Here is a 13,365-nt window from a genome sequence, read left to right as displayed (position 1 = left end):
GCGCCTTCCTCCAAACCACCTTCCGAGATAACAGGGGGAGGCAGCAGCCCCAGGTTCCAGAGGACGGCAACTGGGGTTCAGAGCGTCCTGCACACCAGGACGAGGGGTTCAGGGCAGCTCTCCAGACTCCACTGGGGGAACGAGATCCTCACACACATGCTCGCACATGCATTTTATGGCCTGTGTTCGTGGTGCTCAGGCCACTGTGTCATTCCGAGTGTGAACTGCACAAGCGATGGGGTGGACAGTCACCCCGCGGCGGGCCCCCTCTCCTCTCGGCCGAGTCCCGCTATTTTGTGGCGGAAAACAGGAGACACGCCGGGTGCTTACAGTGTACGCTGGCCCCGCGCGGCGCCCTCCACCGTTGCAGCTCACACTCAGGACACACGGCCGCCCCCCGGGGCCCCTCGCGCACACCCTCGGGCCCCAGCGCTCTGCTCCGAGCTGCCAGGGTGTCCGGAACACGTGCTCCTGCCCATCCTCTGTCTGCCACCTCAGAAGACGCCTCCTGGGAGCGGCCTCCTGGACCGGGCACCCTGGCATGGCTCGTATTGCAGCCCGGCCCCAGGCTGAGGGGCTCTTTCACGTGGCATGTGACACACACACACACACACACCACCACAGCCCAGCACACTGCCCGGTGCCCACTGGGTGCTGGGCCTGTCTGTGTTGAACAATGAGTGAGTGTGACTGTCACAGCTACCCCGGGGACAGGTGTTTTTATGCTCATTTTCCAATGATGGAGTCCGTCTCCAGGTTAGCACTTCCTCCGTACTGGTGTGGGCCTGGCGGGAGCCCAAGAGCCCCAGGGCTCGCCAGACCCGTCGTAGCAGGCACGACGCCCACCCCGTGTTACGGGCGCAGGCCCCGAGGGACAGCAGGCCCGCGACCTCCCGGCTGGAGCCCCTGCTCTCTCCAGCCAGCCACAGGGCCTCGCGTCTGAGCTGCCAATGGTGAGAAAGAAGCACCGTCGACAAAAAAGTAACAAAAATAACCACACTCAGGGATCCCTGGGGGGCTCAGGGGTTTAGCGCCGCCTTCAACCCAGGGAGTGATCCTGGAGACCTGGGATCGAGTCCCACGTGAGGCTCCCTGCATGGAGCCTGCTGCTCCCTCTGCCTGTGTCTCTGCCTCTCTCTGTGTCTCTCATGAATAAATAAATAACATCCTTAAAAAAAAAAAAAACAAAACAAAACCATGTGCACTTATCCCAGGTCACTGCCACAGTGGAAAACGATGTGATAAGCGTTTGCAGTCTCCTCCAACATTTTGCAATCTTAGGGCAAAGACGTCCACGCAGAAGGACGACGCACACTCCCCACCCCGGCCTGGACCCTGGGGACAGCCCCGGGGAGACGGCCCTTCTGGAGCGAGACGGTCCGTGTGTACTTTGCTCTTCCCGGGGTGCCTGCCGCAGGCTCAGCTGCCCTCTGCCCACGCCGAGGCCTTCGCCGGCCCGGTCTGAGGACCCCATTTCTCACTCGCAGCCTGGAGAACAGGATGAGGTCAGTAGGTCCTTCTGTTCCTGCAGGAAGCCGGCGAAGATTAATCTGTGGACACAGAGACGGCACCCGGCGGTGAGGAGATTTATGACCGAGAGAAATCCAGGCCAAGGTCCCCGGGTTTTGTTTCCCTCTATCTGTCTTCCGACTACCACACAGCCTTGTGGTTGGAAGAAACTTCCAGAGGTCCTGCGACCCACCCCTGCCCCTAAAGGCCTTTGGGCAAAAGAAGGGATGACCACCGTGTGCCCACAGAGCTCGGGCTGTCTGCACCCGGGGGAGGCCAAGCACTGAACCTGGCCTTGAGGTGCCCGCAGTCCGGGCCCGGGCTACCCCGCCTCCTGACCCCACGCAAACTGCACCGCAGCCCGAGGGGCCAGCCCCCTGGTCGGCCGGTCCAGCCACTAGCCCCGGCTGCGGTAACCCCCACCTGGAGACTTGAGTTTCCTCCTGCTTTCGAGCATCACCAAGTTTATAAGCCTCCGTGCAAGTCCCCCCCAGGCCCTCCCTGCCACCCCCGGGTCTTCATCACGTGTGTTCATGGCAGCGCGGGGGTTCTCGCCCTTCATCTGCTAGAGGGTCACGACCTCCTCATCTTCCCAGCCTCAGGGCCCAGTCATGACACGATCTACCTCTCAGGCACGGAAGGCCCCTTGCAGCGTGGCGCCTGTGTCCCCCACGGGCCTCCCTGCCCAACAAGCCGCTCTCTGCCTGGGCACGACGCCGGGCCCCGCTAACACAGCTCCCCCCTTCTCCTCAGCCTCGTGACCTCCTGATGCAAACCCCGCACATCGGTCACGGGCCAGGTGGGAGCATTGCACCCACCTGGCCCATACAATGACCCTTATCCTCACTTGACCCTTACCGCAAGCCAGGAGACGGCCAGTGTTCTTGGAGGCTACGGCCGCCACCACAGGCCCGAGTTCACGCCCGCCCACGTATTCCTCTGCCAGGTCCCTCCGCGGTTACTGAGCTCCTATGGATGCTGCTCGGGGCCTCTACTGGGAGTGGAGGGGGGGGGTGTGGCTGGATTCACCCACCCAGTCCCCGCTCCCGTGGAGCTCGCTAGGCCTTGCTGCCAACGCGCCAGACTCCCCGCAGCCCAGCGCCCCGCACACGCCGCCGGGAACGCAGTGGGGGTTGACAGGAGGAGCAAAGTGCCTTGGCACAGCTTGTCCAGGCCGGTCTCGGGAGGCCGAGAGGACTCTGGGAGGGTCGGCTCCAGAGAATGCAGTGACAAGCGCTGAATTCAGGCAGCGAGGACGGGCAGGCGACTCACTTGAGATGACAAAACTCACCGTTGGAGGCCCAAGGATTCCATCCCGCGTCTGTGCCAACGCAGGTCCAGGCACAGCGCCCCGCGTCTGAGGAGGCACCCCAGAATTCCTACTCCAGGCCAAAGCCGCCAGGCCCGTGTTTATGCTCCCGGGGAACCGGGGCCTCCGTCAGTCCCCGGGTGGTCATGTGATGCAAGGGAGACATGACGCCTCCTCAAGAGCTACAGGCACCAGAACACAGTGCCCGGCCTCTTGGTCAAGATGCGCTCACGGCCATGACAGCCTCAGAGTAAGGGCGACTTCACTGGAGTGGGGAAGAGGGTCTTGGCAGGACTGGCTCCGCTCACGGAATCATCCACACACTTGGACGCTTTTCATCTAGTGGCTTGTCCGTCTCCTAGGGCTGCGGAGTTTTCAGGTGGATCCTCTTCGTCTGGTTGGTTGATGAACATGAAGAAAGCATGGGGGACGGGGTGGAGGGAAGGGAAAAGGAGAGGACCAGAGGGAAAGGGAGGGGTGGGGAAGGGAGGACAGGGGGAAGCATGGGAGACCATCCGAGGTTGTAAGGGCCTAGGGTGAACGTCACCGTAGGCCACATTCTGTGGGCTACAAACAATCTCATGAACAACCCCAGTTCCATAGTGTGGAGCCAGGACCCAAACCCGCATATCCAGAGCTGACCCGGGGGCAGCTCACACAACACACGGTGCCTGGCCTCTCCCCTCAGCCGCCCCAACCCCTGCTTTACCTTCTATGCCATGCAAGTGGCCCAGCCACTGTTCCAACCTCAGTCACCCTGGGAAGAATGCCTTGATGTTGCCAGATGCTCAAGACTTGGCACAAGGGATCATAACACCCGGATGTGGTGTCCAGATGTCTTTGCTCTAAATTCATAGAGGCAGAGGGGCTCCTGGGGGGGCTCAGCGGTTGAGCATCTGCCTTTGGCTCAGGGCGTGATCTTGGGGTCCTGGGATCGAGTCCCACATCGGGCTCCCCACATGGAGCCTACGTCTCCCTCTGCCTGTGTCTATGCCTCTCTCTCTCTCTCTGTGTGTCTCTGATGAATGAATAAATAAAACCTTTAAAAATATAATAAGTAAATAAATTTATAGAGGCAGAGAATGTCATGGTTTTCTACCAACCTTGTCATTTCACCAACCACGAAGCTGAAGTCCAGGCAAAACCAGGGAGCAGCCCAAGGCCATGCGTCTACAAAACGGCCCCGCTGGGTAGTAGAACCAGGCCATCAAGCTCAGCACTGGAACTCACTTGTCAGGATGCTCATTAGCCACGATAAATTTCTGAGCCAAACAGATCAAAGAGAAGGCTTTTGGGAGAAAGAAACACTCAAAGAACCCATGAAATAATTCTACGTGGACTTCTCCATCAGTTCAGGGGCTCTCAATGCTCCCGCCTCGCCTCTCGTAGCACACTCAGAACGGGGCACGCTCTAGAGACAGCTACGATCCTGAAGATCATTCCCATCCAAGAAAGCAACTGGAATGCAGTGAGGGTGAGGTGAGAGCGATAACCTTGGGCCCATTCGATATTTTTAAGGGAAAAAACTTTTGAACCTTTTCTCTTTATTTCTTTCCCCCCTGCAACACATTAGCTCACCCGCTCACCCTGATCTGAGCAGGAGCCGTATCCTGTCCTGCATCTCCGCTGTATGAACCCCCATCAAGCCCTTCCTCAGGAAGGGTGGGCTCGTGCCCCTCTCCCGGGCTCCAGCTCCACTTGGCAGGGGCTCCCAGGCCTGCCTTAGACTTGAGATCTTAGGGAGATAATGGAGAGAGAAGCACAGGCTGACAGCTCTCCCTGCATCTTCAGTAATCCCGGTAATGTTCCCCGCTGCTCCCGTAAACAAACTGCCTGTCTCAGACTCGGCGACTCCAGGTGCTCTGGCAGGGGCCCAGCAGGCCTACTGCATAAAACCCGCTCCCTGCACCTGAGCGGCTTGCCAGCCAAAGGCAGCTCCTTAAAGAAGAGCTCTCTAGAGCCCGAAGGTGCCCCATGGACCTTGCTGCCCTAAGACATGCGGCCAAGCCGTAATTATCCAGAGGCTACCCCGTGTTGTGTCTGTGCTAAATAAAAAGACACACATGATTCCAGTCTTCATGGGGCATCCAGTCCCACGGGGGAGGCAGGCCACTGCCATGCAGGGGGATGAGAGGAAGGAGGGGCGGTCACGACACCATGGGGCTGGTACTGGGGGTGCCCTCCTCACTCTTGAAAAAGAAGGTGCTTTTCTGCAGACTGGCTCTTGCATTTCCAAGCTCCTGCCAGGAGCCCGTTGTGGAACTGAGCACTGGAAACACCCCAAACACTAAGGTCAGGTCACCTGATACCTCTTTCTGTTTTCTTCCCACTAATGATGCTCCCTCCTGTATCAGTTGGCTATGGCTGCCCCTGCAAAAGGCCAGACACTGGTTGGCTTCTGCAACAGAGCCTTACTTTCCCACATTTCTGAAGACTAGAAGTTCAAGATGAAGGTGTCTGCGTCTCTGGTGTCTCCTGAGGCCCCCCTCCTGGGCTTGTAGACTGTGGCCCCTCCCTGGGTCTCCTGAGGCCCCCCTCCTGGGCTTGTAGACTCCTGGGCTGCCTTCTCTGTGTGTCTTCACGTGGCCTTTTCTCTGGTGTGAACGTCCCCAGTGTGTCTGCCTCTCCTTATAAGGACAGCAGTCAGATAGGATTAGGGCCCCACCCTACTGGCCTCATGGGGACTTAATCACCTCCTCAAAGGCCCTAGCTCCAAATATAGCCATTTGGGGGGTTAGGGCTTCAATACATGAATTTGAGGGGTGGTCGGAGACACAGGTTGGTCTATAACAGCTCCCGTGTACACAGTATATTACATTTTGAAAGTTACAAAGCATTTTAACTACTTTCAAGGGCATGGTCTTTGGGGACAGGCAAAACTGTGTGACTTTCAGATCTGCCACTTACCTGCCCCCTTGACTTTGGACAAGCGACCTTAGGGAACCTCAGTGTTACGCACCTTTAAAGTGAGATACTAATGTGCACGCTACACGTGTCTTAGACTTTATTAGGATTAGATGTTGGGTTCTGGAGAGCGCTCAATGAATGGCACAGGTGCTGCTGGGAGCGTTTGTTGACGGCGAGAACGGTGGTTTGGAGGGAGACCAGCCTAGGCTTAGCTCCGATGGGAAGAGCCAGCACTCATGCAGCACAAATATGCCAGGCCCGGTTCTATGTGGATTTGCCCATTTAATGCAACAGCCCTAGGGAGTCGGAACTATGATTCCCGCTTGACAAATGTGGAAAGTGAAGCACGAGGTTAAGCAAATGTCCTCAAGGTCACACATAGGGCGTAAGTGGAGGATCTGGAATTGGAACCCAGGCAGCCTGGCTCCCACGTCTCATTATAACTAACTCACTGAGGACCTTTATGCACTGTACGAGCCTCCTAAAGCAAAGCGGCACTATCACGGCCTAGGGTTGATACAAAGAATTAACTCCTAGATGGTGAGATGCTCAAAAAAGATATGCCTTCCCTTTTTGCTTGAATATCACTGTTTTTATGAATCTTTACCAGAGAAATAGTAATGACAACATTTTTGAGACAGGGCCGCCACTCTAAGAAATGAGTCATCTGAAAATGAGCTGATGAAACCCTCGCACCACCCCCTCCAAGTACAGAACATAGCTTGAGTCCATTCTCGAAAACCTCGAATGTTGATTAAAATACTTTTATAAAGTAGAAAAAAATAAGGCTAATATTAAAAAATCCTGTTTTATTAATCCCCAAAGGGAGGATTTTATTAATTCCTTTAGAATCCAATAAAAGTGTGTTTTTTAATCAACTTTGTTTTCCAACTCCTGTCCAAGTGTCAAATCGCAGCAAAGTAGCTCACATTTCTTGAGACGCTTCCAAGTGCAGGGGTTGGGTCAGGAGCATGGGGGGCTGCTAAGGACCCAGGCCTCTTAGACGGTCCAGCTGGACAGGACACACATGTGAAATGTTAAGTACTATCTACAGGATATGAACAAGTGGCACCCGTGGGGATGATCTTTGTCTGTTTTATTCTCAATCAAACAGGAAATAATTGTTCCAGAACAGTGCCTGGCAAATAATAGGCGCTCAATACATACGTGTTAAATAAGGCAAGAAAGTAATTATGGAGACATGGTAGGAAATTTGGATTTAACGCAAAAAAAAAAAAAAAACCAATACATCTAATAATTTTAGGTGGAAAGTGACATGGTCTGACCTGTTGTGTTTTGTAAACCACCTTCATTTACTGGTGGAAGAAGGGATACAGGTGTGAAGAGGGGAAGGAAGCAAGATTCCCATTTAGGAGGCCACTACATGGTGGGGATGATGACCGCCTGGACCGGGGGTTGGATGGAGAGGGGAAAGCGCAGGCTGCAGGGTATGGTTGGGACCCAGAGTTCACAGGACATGCCCGTGGAGTAGACATGAGAGATGTAGGAAATAAGGAAATCGATATGACCTCTTGGCCTTTGGCCTGCGCACCTGGTAATGATGACATTTACTGAGATGAGAGTAGCATGAGGAGGATTAGGTTCGGGGCTCAGGGAGGGCAGAAATCAAGAGTCTGCATTGGACGTGCTAAGGATGAGATGTCTACTAGACATCCGAGTAGAGATCCCAGGCAACGGTGGGACGGATAAATCAGGAGCTCAGAATGACGAGAGGGATGGCGGTGGTGATGCTGGGTGGCCTCCCAGAAGCCTTTGCACCAAGGGTAAGACCTGTTTCTCCACCACCACATTACATCCAGGCCTCCGTGAAACTAAAATCACAGGATGCTCAGAAATAGGCGGAAACTGAGGACGTAGATCCACAAACAACTGAGGATCAGTGCTCGAGTTTCCTGAAGAAAAGCCAAGACTTCCAGATGGATCCCCACCTCCTTCAAGAGGCTTCTGCAGTCTCTCCAGTCGTCTCCCACACCCAGCAAGTCCTAGGTGAGAGTCGCACAGAGTTGAAGTCCGCCCCACAAACGGCGGGTTTAATCAGATGCATGGCTTCAGCGCTGGGGCTTAATGAGGTAAACCAGACCTCCGGTAATATCGCCTGTATAATTGACATGGTTCTCTGGGAAACATTACGCTTTATAATGAAAATACTGTATATAATTAGAATCTAATAGGAAGAAAATAGTAATTAGCCAGAATTAACTGAACAGACGCAATCAGGCAAATAAAGGTTATCCTCAGGAGAGGACCCTTCAGAGTTCAAATGCACGTCCTGTAATTGTGGAGAAGCCCCAGTAATTAAGGGTAATTTTTTTTTCCCCTGCATCGTGGTGGAAGAGTTGTGGGGTATTTTTTGTTGTTGTTGTTGTTGTTGTTGTTTCTGGGGTTTCGTTTTGTGTTTTTGTTTTTGCTGAGTGCCAGGTTGAGCCTGGCCAAGAGCGAAGAACAAGGATCTAGAAGGTCATATACACAGATCCGTGGGAGGAGGGGAAGGGCAAGTGACAGGCAGGGGGACCCAGAGCCTGAAATTCCAGCTTGAAATTCCAGGTCCAGCTCTGCCATTAACCAGCTGTGTGACCTTGAGTACGTCGTTCCCCTCTCTGGTGATAACGATAGCAGTGGTAGCTACCCCGTGCCGCGTGCCCGCGGACTACGAGCTGAGCTAAGCACTTTCCATAAATCATTTAATAAAACGTTTGTGTTCCCAGCCGCTGGATCCACATCCTCCCTTTCTCATTTTCTTTTTATTGAAGTGCAATTGACATCACTGTTCTTTTAGTTTCAGGTGTACAACTTAGTGACTCGACGACTCTATACATTCGAGTGTGCTCACGACGGTAAGTGCGGTCACCATCTGTCACCATACGACGCAGTGACAATATTATTGACTATATTCCCCGCGCTGCATTTTTTCTAACCCCGTGACTTATTTATTGTCTAAGTGGAAGTTCACACGTCTGAATCGCTTGCGCCAATGGTGCCCATCTGCCCAGCCCCCTCCCTTCTGGCAACCACCAGCTTATTCTCTGAATTTATGATCCTGTTTCCGTTGTTTGTTCGTGTTTTTTTTTTTTCCTTTTTTGAGGTTATTTCATTGCATGGGCTACTAGAGAGCAAGTGGATGCTCAGAATCTGTGCCACACACGTGCTCGCTGGAGGACACAGGGCCAGTCACTGACCTGACGGAGGGTGAGAGCAGCGATCGCTGGAGGAGAGTCAGCCCCGAGCAGAGCCAGGGGGGCTGCTGGGCAGGCCGCTGTGAGACAGGTCTTCACATGCTGGTCTGGAGCACTAGCTCCCCCAGCATCACAGGCTCCCGGTCTCGGTGTGGGAACTGGAATGCCAACAAAGAAACTGTTCTTATCAGCAGGACAGGTTAGACAGCACAGTCCTTGGCCCTGCACCACCAGACAGCTGATTCTCTGAGCAGATTCAATCAACATTCATGAGCTCTAATCCTATGCCAGGCTCGAGGTGGGCACTGGAGTTGCAGGGTGGTCTTTGGTAGAGACTGCAATGCAGGGGGCGGGCGTAGGGATGGAGAGGAGGAAGAGAGACGCATCGCGTGCATCCAGAACTCCAGCAGGGGGTGGCCTGGGCTGTGATATAGGAAGTCCGGAAGGGGTGAACTGAATTGAATACCACTGGGGGAGAGTGGAGCCAGATCCGAGAAGACCCCCCAGAAAGAGGCATGATTTGAGTAAGGCCCTGGAAGGTGGAGCCTGGAAAAAGGGGTTTTTCCCTGGACAACAGCATGATGATAGGCGGATGCACAATATATGTCGGGGGAAAATCACTTGAATCTCTGCTGTGGCAGATGCACAAACAGAGGTTTCTAGAGCTGAGGACACCTCGGTTTCCTCTATCCTGTCCCACCTTCCTCCGTCTCTATGGAAGGAGGAAAGAACTTCATTGGTGAGGCTCAAGAACAGCTCTCCCTGACATCAAAAGGGCTTTTGTCCTATGGGAAGGTCAAAGGGAGAGCCTGAAAGAATGGTATCTTCCAGATGTGAGTAAAGATGTCTCTCCGGGGATTCCTTCACCTGCCTCTGCCCAGGAGGGGTGGGTGCTGGGCATGGGGGCCTGCTGCTGCAGGTGCAAACAAGCCTCTGTTTGCTGGGCCGGCTCGTCCATCTGTCCCAGGGTGGATGAGTTCCGCAGTCAAGATTCAAGAAGGAGATCAAGCACATCTCTACCAGTAACAAATACTGACATGGTTCTCCTTCTTCGCTGAATCTTTGTGTTTTCTTTTGTTTTCTTTCATTGAGTCCATCCCGGAGAGGGTTAGGAACCATCCCTAGTCCCCCCACCATGTGCTGCAGGATGGGTGCATGGTTTGGTGTGTCTGGATCATAGGGTAGGTTGTGGATGGTGGGGAATGAGGCTGGGAAGGGGGATTCGTGCCTTGGGAAATGGGGCAAGTAGGAAACATCAGTGCCCTCTCCCCACGCTGAGCATCAAATCCACTGAAGGTGGAGATGCACCTCCCCTTTAGGAAAAGGGATGCCTGCTTATGGATCTGCCTCTTAATGCCCAAAGCATGTCTGTGTCCTGGGTTCCAAAATCCCATGTCTCACTCCCACCTGCATCAGTACCATATTGGGACAAGAGACATCATGCACGAGAGTGCAGGAAGGTCAGAGGGGGTTAGAAATGTCACAGAAGGAGAATGAGAGGATGGGCTGACGGCCATGGGACATCGGTCTCTAGTTATGGCATCCGTGTGGCAGAGGCATACAGCGTGTACTTATTAAACATCTACTGCATGCAGGCTTTGGAAGAGGAGCCAGGAACACTAGACAGGGGTTAAACATGGTGCCTCCCTTTGAAGAATTGACTCTATATCAAGAGAGATGAGGTTTGTATAAAATAATTATAATAAAAGGTGAGAGGAAATAAGATGCTAGAGAGGGACGTAGGGATGCAAAGGGGAGAGAGAGAGGTTTCTTTGGCAGGACAATTTCAAGAGTTTCCTGGGAGAGGTGGTCTTGAAGCGGAGGCTTGAACTCTAGGTAGGTTTCCAAAATGTGGAGATAGGAGATAGGAGGAGTTTCCTCCAGGTGGAAGAAACACACCAGGCAAGACCAAGGGAGGAATGGGAAATCAAGAGGGCCCTAGCTTCACGTAAAGAAGCATCCTGAAAAATATATGGACGCTGCATCTTGTGGGATATTGATGTCAAACCAAGGTGGACTCTGACCTGCACTTGGGAAGGTGTTTGGGCAGGGGCAAGACTTGAGCAGAGTAGGACCCCGGAGCAGGTGATCACAGCACCCCCTAGAGGAAGGGCATAGAGAAGAGGAGGCCCCTGGGCTGTGTTCGCCCCAGGAGCAGTCTCTGCCAGCGTCAAGTGATGACTGGGAGGTGACATCAGGGGATAATGTTACAGATCACTGCATGCCTCTGCCCCCTTGCTTTTCTCTGCCGGAAGCAGGACCCAGAGCAGCTCTGATGATCACAGGTGGAACCCTCTTGTCTGGGCCTCCTATGTCTATTATTAAAGCCACTTAATGCCTAATTACTCCACCAGCCACAAGGCCTTCGGAGAGCCCCTGGCCGGAGAGCAATCAGATTTGTCAGACATTTCCAAAAAGCACACAGCTCTCCTGGAGGTCTCAAAATGGCTATGTCAGTGGCCCTAATGGAACATAATTTCCTGTAAAGGAAAACTAATTTAATATTTTCAGGTATTATGTAACCAAGTGCCCACAGAGAGAGAGAGAAGACAACTACTAACGAGAAACAATCAGAGTGCAGTGCTCCTGTGGCATCAGATTGCCTGCCGACCTAGTTAGCGTTGGAAAGGGGACCCGTGGGGTGGCTGATTGCAGGGACAGGAGAAGGGTGGTGTCGTGGTTGAAAGCCTATGGGGTTTGAGCCGGGCGCCTGGGCTTGGAATCCCAGGTCCCCCGCTTACGAGCTGTGACAACGTAGACAAGTGACCTCGAATCTCTGGACTGTGCTCAGGTTCCAGCAGCCTCAAGATGAGGCTCATACAATAATCCTAACTCTTCGGGCTCTTGTAAGGATTAGACAGGAAAGTTTACGGGAGCCACATAGTGCCTGGCACTTAAAAATCACTCAGCAAATGTCGGTTTTTTTTTTTATTCAGCTGTTCCCATTATTATTATTATTATTTTTTTATGATAGTCACAGAGAGAGAGAGAGAGAGAGGGGCAGAGACACAGGCAGAGGGAGAAGCAGGCTCCATGCACCGGGAGCCCGACGTGGGATTCGATCCCGGGTCTCCAGGATCGCGCCCTGGGCCAAAGGCAGGCGCCAAACCGCTGCGCCACCCAGGGATCCCCAGCTGCTCCCATTATTGATCAAAGTCCAGTTAAGTAAAACTTGCCACTCCCCTTTCAGGAGGAAAGGTTTGAGATCAGGAGACCCATCAGCAAATCTTCTGGAGCAAATGACGCACGGTAACGGGATGTGATGGTGAATTTTTGTATGTCAGTTTGACTGGGTGAAGGGATGCCCAGACAGCTGTTAAGGCATTATTTCTGGGTTTGTCTGTGAAGGGGGGGGCAGGTCTCTGGAGGAAATTGGCATCTGAATGGGTGGACTGATTAATAAAGAAAAATGCCCCTCACCAATGCTAATGGGCATCATCCAATCCATTGAGGGTCTCAACAGAACAAAAGGCTAGAAGAAGGGCAAATTTCTGTGCTTGAACTGGAACATCCACCCTCCCCTGCGCCCCAACGCTGGTTCTCCTGGTTCTCAGGCTGGGACTTAGACCGTTGGTTGGCTCCCCCGGTTCTCAGGCCTGCGGTGTGGACTCAGAGAACACCACGGGCTTTCCTGGTCTCCAGCTTACAGACAGAGCATGATGTGCTTTCCAGCCGGACTCTGATCTCCTCCCGAGGACGCGGGGGGACGCAGAGCCACACCTGGCTTACTTCGTGTTCAATGATGAGAACCAGGCCCGCTGCCTGGCATATAGGAGGCACTCACGTGCTGTCAGAAGAACAAGCCAACTTTTTAAATCTCAGGTCTTTAGCTTTGGATTGCATTGGATTTTAGTCCCCACCCCAGGCCGCAACCTCCTCCTTCAGGCTACTTTTCCTACTGCTGTCAAGAGTTATTTCCAAAAATTCAATCTGACTACTTTAGACCTCTGTTTCAAAGGCATAATAGAATTTCTGAGAATCAAAAAAAAAAAATTAGGATCCAAATTCTCCACCTTGGCACTCAAGGGCCTATGATTTGGCCCTAGCTTCGTCTCCCCCGGAGCTTCTGCATGCCTCCCAATGTTCCTGCACACTCTCCTCCTGCCGTTTCTGTCATAAGCCACTCCTTTCTCTTACACGCACAGCAGCCAACCTAATTAATCCATCCAGTGCTTTTCTCCATCAAGCCAGACACGACTTTAGAATCCTTCTTAACACACTCTCTAGGCAGCCACAACAAAATACCAAGTCCATTTGCCATCCTTGTCTAGAGTAGCCTGGATGTTGGCCAAGCTAGCTCAATCTTGGACTGAGTCTCTGACACACCTGAAAACCAACGTGGCCGATGCCTCCAAATTGATCACATTCCTTTGGCCTCTCCTGAGACACAGAGCTTATTGCCACGGAAGCTTCCCTCCCACTTGTGCTCATACAGGACTCTAACAC

Source organism: Nyctereutes procyonoides, unplaced genomic scaffold, assembly GCF_905146905.1.
Source record: "Nyctereutes procyonoides isolate TBG_1078 unplaced genomic scaffold, NYPRO_anot_genome, whole genome shotgun sequence".
Lineage (NCBI taxonomy): Eukaryota > Metazoa > Chordata > Mammalia > Carnivora > Canidae > Nyctereutes > Nyctereutes procyonoides.
The sequence above is the reverse complement of the archived record's forward strand: the minus strand, read 5'-3'. Positions refer to the sequence as shown.